This window comes from Oryza sativa, chromosome 1 (genome assembly GCF_034140825.1).
Source record: "Oryza sativa Japonica Group chromosome 1, ASM3414082v1".
Taxonomy (NCBI): domain Eukaryota; kingdom Viridiplantae; phylum Streptophyta; class Magnoliopsida; order Poales; family Poaceae; genus Oryza; species Oryza sativa.
This window is the reverse complement of record NC_089035.1, coordinates 14737472-14744563: the sequence shown is the minus strand read 5'-3', so window position 1 is coordinate 14744563 and position 7092 is coordinate 14737472.

Here is a 7092-nt window from a genome sequence, read left to right as displayed (position 1 = left end):
ATTATTGTCGATGTTTGTTATAGGCAATAATATAGATGGGGTTATGCGTTGTGTCGAGAGCTCAAGGTGACACAAGGCATAGAGATTTATACATGTTCAGACCCTCGATGTGAGGTAATTCCTTACTCATGTTCGTTAGATTTTATTAAGGTTTGTGTTGATGTGATTGCGTTGGTTTCATTGCCTCGATCTTAGGACACATGTCCACCTTATATAGGTCAGGGAGTAAGGTTACATAAGTCGATAACCTAGCCACACACAGCTCGGTTTCCCTAATCTACATTTAGTAAGTACACGGTACCCTGGATAGGAATCTATACTGTGCCTTGCATTGGAAATTTGTCTAGGAGTTCTACTCTATCTCTAATTACATGGTTTGGCCCCCCTCTTGTTTGTCTTGGTGGGGCCTGGGGCGGTGGGGCCCATGTCATCCACAGTAGCCCCTGAGTCTTCTTCTCACTTAAGTTGCATTCGTTCACGTATCTTGTTCGATTGGTTCCAGCTTGAATCCGAGTGGTTCCATGCCCGAGTACATTAACTCAAATGGTTCAGATCCGAGTGCTTCTGAAATACTAATCTAGGGTTGACGGAGCGTGGGGCTCCTCACCGGGAGACCGCGCAGGCCCCCCTTTGCCGGTTCGGCCGGGGGCCCTGGGTGAGATTCTAAGCTCCTAGTCTGTGGAAAGTTCGTGAGAATGGAAAAAGCACAAGACACGAGCGATGTATACAGGTTCGGGCCGCTGAGAAGCGTAATACCCTACTCCTGTGTTCTGGTGGATCTGTGTATGAAGAAGCTACAAAGAGCTGGAGAGCCGGAGAGCTCTTACTCTAGAAACCCTCTTCTCCCTTTTTTCCTCTCGTGGGATCTACTCTCCAGTTCCTCTCTCCTTCCCGTCCCCTTTCTTCTTTTTCTTTTTTTTCTTCAAGTGGGCAAGGTCCTCCTTTTATATCTCAAGGGGATACCACATGCACCACCTCTCCCTCTCTCTCTTTTTGGTGGGGGACTTATCCTATTTTTACTCAAACTTGGCTTGCCTTCTCTAGAAAGCTAAAAACACTGGTTGTTTTTGAGTGTGGCCACGCGTCCTCACTCATCTGACCTCGGGGATCACCCTGTCATCTCTTCATAAATGGGCGGAGACTTGCAATGGCTGCTGTCCGAATGACCTTCTGATGGGATAGCCCATACCTACCTCCACTCCGCCAGAAGCAGGTGCAACGTGGGAACATGGTTGTCTGCCGACGACATGATCAGTGTCAGACCGGTCACAAATCGGTCATTCTTGTCCACCACGTGTCCGTCTAGCAATCTGCATGTTCGCCCTTCTTCATACAATATCTTGCTTGTAATGGTTGGGATGAAGCCTGGCATATATCTGACCGGGACCAACGTGCCATCTCCAGGAGCTAACACGCCGGTTCCGGCTAGGGACGAGTGCTTGGAGGCTCTCATCCTGACGGGATGGGGCGAGGCGTGCGTCAGACCGCCTGTCGCCACCTAACCCACGATCTGATCGGTCTGTGACCAGTCACAGACCGGATAAACGAGCGCGCTGCACTGCGTTACATGCGGTGTGACGCGCTCGTCTAAACCGCAATAAATGCGGTTAGGTGAGCCCCGTTGTGCTCACCTAACCCATACACGCGGCGCCAAACCCACAAGGGGTCGGGGCGACTCAGCCCTCGGGGCCGAAACGGGAGCGGTCCGACCCCTCGGGGAGACAAAGAGGGGGGCGGCCACATCACCCTCGGGCCTGACCCCCCCCCCCCCGAGGGGGTCAGGCCACGTGGGTGATTGCTCCTGCCCAAACCTCTAGTCAAGATACTCCCGGTCCCATGTCACCGACAGTAGCCCCCGGCGTAATGCCAGGGCGATCGCCCTCCTCGAGGGAAGCGGTCGGGCGTGACGCCACTTACTTAGGCCTGGTGACAAGTGGGACTGGTCTCTACAGTTGGGCAGAAACCCAACGGTCGCAAATCACACACATCGGCAATGGTAACTCGGCTGTCAATAATGAGCGGTCTCTTCAAGACTGCCACATTACTCGAGTAGCACGTGAATCGGGACGAGCCGGTTCGTTTTGCCTGGAGATATGGTGATGGCGCTTCGGTTGGCGAGCGTAATTAACGCGCGCACGATATGTTCCATCTCGATTGCCACAGCCGCATATCCACCTCATGCGCCGCAAGCGGGCGAATGGGATTAGTGGAAGCGTGGGCGCGAGAAACGAGGGAGCGAGATAGTGGGCGCGAGAAACGAGGAGCCGGGCACAGCGTTGGCAAGGGTATAAAGACACCGAGGAAGAGATTTGCTTCCTTCCTCTCGCCATTATTCCCCTTGTCTTCGCCGCTTGCGCCCTAACTCCTTGTTTCCTGTGCCCTACCCTCGCCACACGCGCTCGCTTTCAAACATTTCTTCTTCCGGCGTCATGGCACGGGGCTCCGCTCTGCTTGATGGTAGCGTGCTGCCGCCTTCCCGCATCGTGAGCGAGAGACAGGCCGGGCTGCCGCGCCGCTTCATGCCGGAATCTGCCACCGGCCGGGAGATAGTCATGCTGGGCGAGGGACGCCCGGCGCCACACTACCCGGGGCGGACCGTCTTCTTCCTCCCTTTTGCAATGGCAGGACTGGTTCCGCCATTTTCTTCTTTCTTCATGGATGTTCTGGAGTTTTACGATCTCCAGATGGCGCACCTCACCCCCAACGCGGTAATGACATTGGCCATCTTCGCGCACCTGTGCGAGATGTTCATCGGGGTGCGCCCATCCCTTCGGCTGTTCCGGTGGTTCTTCACCGTACAGCCGGTGGCGCCGCCGTCGGTGGTTGGTGGCTGCTACTTCCAGCCGCGGGGGCCGGTGCTGAACCGCTACATTCCCTGCGTCCTCCGCAAGAAGTGGGATGACTGGAAGAGCGACTGGTTCTACACCCCCCTCGCCGACGAAGCGCGCCTTCGACTTCCGAGCCAGCCCCCGGCGCAGGCCTCCAGCTGGCGGGCGCAGGTATATCTGGGAGATGGCTATGACGCCATCCTCGACCGCCTGGCGGGCCTGCGATCCCAGGGGCTCACAGGGGCCATGGTGTACGGCGACTACCTTCGTCGCCGGATCGCGCCACTCCAGCGGCGCGCCCGGGGCGCCTGGGAGTACACCGGGTCCGAGGACTGTATGAGGACCCACCGGGGGGTCAAATGGGACTGGGTCCCTGAAGACTTCAAGGTAATGATCCAACGGGTGCTGAATCTCAGCTCCGTGGAGGCATCCCTCATCCCCCAAGGAGTCCTCCCCCTCTGCAGCGATCCAGATCGCGCCAACATCCTGACCATCATGATGGCGGTCGGGGCCTCAGAGGAGCGAGCTCCTAAGGGCCATGATGGTGCGAGCGGGAGTCGCAAGGGAGATCAATCTACCCCAGGAGGGGGTCGTGCTTCCGGGCCCCGTGATGGGGGCTCGGGGGGCAGCCGCCCTGCCGACGCCCGAGGGAAGAGGAAGCAAGAGGGTACCTCCTCCCCATCTCCTCCCCGAGGGGGCGGGGCGGCGCGTGTCAGCAGCAGGCGCCCGGAGGGGGCCACGCCGACGCCGCAGCCCGAGGGGGAACGGAAGAAGAAACGGCTCCGCAAGATGGGGGGGACAGAACCATCCCGGGGAAACCTCATTTCCCCTCCAAGGTGGTCGTTTAACCGACCCCCTCGCAGGTTCGTCCCACGCCCATTGTGGCTGTCTTCATTCTCCCAACACGAGTTTTCATTCACCCATCTTGTTTGTCTTCTGGCTTTTCTTCTGCTTCAGCGAGATCCCGTCGCGTCCTTCTTGCCAATCCAAGTCCGGCCAATCTGAGGTCGAGAATGCGGCGATCACGGAGGCCCGGAGGCGGGAATCTGACCGGCGAGAAGCCGCGGATCACCTACGGGAAGCCGAGGAGGCCGCCCGGGAGGCCGCCCGGGCTCGCCAGGCTGAGGAAGCCGCTCGGGAGGAGGCCAGACTTCGCCAGGCCGAGGCGACGACGACTTCCGAAGCAGCTCGCGACGAGGCCGCGGGCGCATCGCTTGGGCCCACTCCCTCGGGCGACGCTCAGGACAAGCCAGGTCCGGGGGACATCCCCGAGTCCGGCACGTCCATCGGCGGGCCAAGCCGCGCGGCATCCTCACCGAGGCGGCTCTCCCCCACGCCTTCCGCTGCCCCACTGAGCGCAGAGCCCCTTCTACAGGCCTTGGCCGTCGCAAACACCACGGTGTTGGACAGGTTAAGTGCCCAGATGGAGGCCCTGCAAGCAGAGCGGGCGGAGCTCGACGCCGCATGGGCGCGTGTCGAAGAGGGGCGACGCTCAGTGGAGGCCATGGTGGAGGTGGGCCGCAAGGCACACCGCCAGCACGTCTCAGAGCTCGAAGCCCGTCGGAAGGTGCTGGGGGAGATCGCCAGGGAGGTGGAGGAGGAGCGGGGGGCTGCCCTCATCGCCACTACCGTGATGAACGAGGCGCAGGACGACCTCCGCCTTCAATACGGGAGCTGGGAGGCGGAGCTAGGGAAGAAGCTCGACGCCGCCCGGGGGGTCCTTGACGCTGCCGCTGCCCGAGAACGGCGGGCGGCGGAGACCGAGGCGGCATCCCGGCAGCGTGAAGAAACCCTCGAGGCCCGTGCCATGGCGCTGGAAGAGCGTTCCTGCGTCATGGTGATGGATCTGGCGGATTGCGAGGCCGCCGTTGCCATTCGGGAGGTCACACTGGCGGCGCACGAAGCCGCCTGCGCCGAAGAGGAGTCCGCACTCCGCCTCCGCGAAGATGCGCTCATCGAGCGGGAGCGAGCCCTCGAGGAGGCTGAGGCCGCGGCGCAAAGGCTGGCGGAGAGCGCGTCCCTCCGTGAGGCTGCGCTAGAGGAACAAGCGCGCCGTAATCTGGAAAGTGCCCGTGCCGAGAGGGCCGCACTGAACCAGCGGGCCGCTGAACTCGAGGCGCAGGCAAGGGAGCTGGATGCAAGGGCGCGTAGCGGCGGGGCGGCCACGGGCGACAGCGACTTAGCCGCCCGCCTCGCAGCTGCCGAATACACCATCGCGGATCTGCAGGGCGCGCTGGATTCGTCCACCGGGGAGGTCGAGGCCCTTCGCCTGGCAGGCGAGATAGGGCCCAGCATGCTTCGCGACGCCGTGTCCCGTTTAGACCGCGGCAGGCGGGTCTCTGGGGCGGGCGGACTGTGAAGTACGCCGCCAACCAGGGGGGCCTCGCCCAGCGCCTCTCGGAGATGGCCGGGACTCTCCAGCGGCTCCCCGAGGAGCTCGAGGGGACGATTAAGTCATCCTCGAGGGACCTCGCCCGAGGAGCGGTGGAGCTCGTACTGGCGAGTTACCAGGCCAGGGACCCCGACTTCTCCCACTGGACGGCGCTGGACGAGTTCCCTCCCGGGACCGAGGACGGCGCGCGCGCTCAGGTCCGGGACGCCGCTAACCATATCGTCCACAGCTTCGAGGGTTCGGCCCCTCGGCTCGCGTTCACCCTCAACTCCGACGAGGAGGACGATGACGGCGGAGTGGGCGATAGTGGCGACGAGGCTGGCGACCCGGGTGCATCGGAGTGAGCCCCCAGGCCCCCGCCAATCTTTAAATAGTTTTTTCTTCTTTTCTTTCTTCCGAGGCCTTCAGGCCTCCTTTTTGTATAGATTAACTTAATCTGCAACCAAAATAAAGAAATTTCTGTGTCAATTTCATTTTGCTGTGTGTATGAGAATGAGGATGATCTGTGCCGTGGTCCTTTTGTGTCTTAGCTTGAACAAGGGCTCGTGCCCAGGTCCCAGTCCTCAAATGGCTCGGGTCGGGGCTGGTGCCTGGGGAGATCCACATGTCGAGACTGGCCAGGCCGGGAGCGTGGTGACCGAGGGTTATGGGTGTCCCGATTGTGGGTTTTTGCCGATTCCCCCCCGGAGTTCACCACGCCCCGGGGCACGGCTCGGTTCTGGGCCCCTTTTGGCGATTTTAGCTGGCCCGAGCCCCCGAGGGCAGGATTGAGCACGAGTGACCTATTTCAAGTCAAGATTCTTCAAAAGAAAACAACAGCACAGACACAGCCTTTAGGAAATCGAAAATGCTTTTATTGAAATACAGATAGAAGAAAAAATATGCATATGTGGTAGCCCCCGGCCAACCCTGCACGCCTGAAGGGGGTGCGGGGTTGGCCCGAGCCCGAAACCTGACACTCGAACTCCATTAGGGGTAGAAGCGACGAAGGTGTTCGATGTTCCACGGGTTAGGCAGCTCTGTGCCGTCGCCCGTGGCCAGCCGAACGGAGTCCGGCCGGGGGACGCCGATCACTCGATACGGACCCTCCCACATTGGTGAGAGCTTGCTCAATCCAGCACGCGTTTCGACGCGGCGTAGGACGAGGTCGTCGACGCAGAGTGATCGGGCCCGGACGTGGCGCTGATGGTAGCGCCGCAGGCTCTGCTGGTAGCGCGCGGCTCGGAGGGCCGCGCGCCGCCTTCGCTCCTCCAAGTAGTCGAGGTCATCTCTGCGAAGCTGATCTTGATCAGCCTCGTAGTACATGGTGGCCCGAGGGGACCTCAGGGTGAGCTCGGATGGGAGAACCGCTTCCGCGCCGTAGACGAGGAAGAAAGGCGTTTCCCCGGTTGCTCGGCTTGGTGTGGTTCGGTTCGCCCAGAGCACCGCTGGCAACTCCTCGACCCACGAATCGCCGTGCTTCTTGAGGATGTTGAAGGTCTTGGTTTTAAGGCCTCTGAGGATTTCCGCATTGGCGCCCTCCACTTGGCCTGAACATGTATGCACAAGTCAACCTCAACATACACACATAATGTAGTTGGATATTATATTGTTGATAAATAGAGAACACATCGGAGATGCACATCCTTAATGTCTTTGTTTGTACTTCTCTGCTGAAAACAGCCTCCTTTTCTTCTAATCAGGGCATATATTATATTAAACAAAAGAGATGATAACAACACTGCTTTTACAAGAAAGAGACATATAAGAGCTAACAAACCAAACAAAGAGACTCCAAATCTTGGAATACCGCAAGAGATATGAGCAAATGAGTGTAGCCATAATATTGACTAACTCAAGCATACACCAAAGTATAAACAAGTATCGACCATC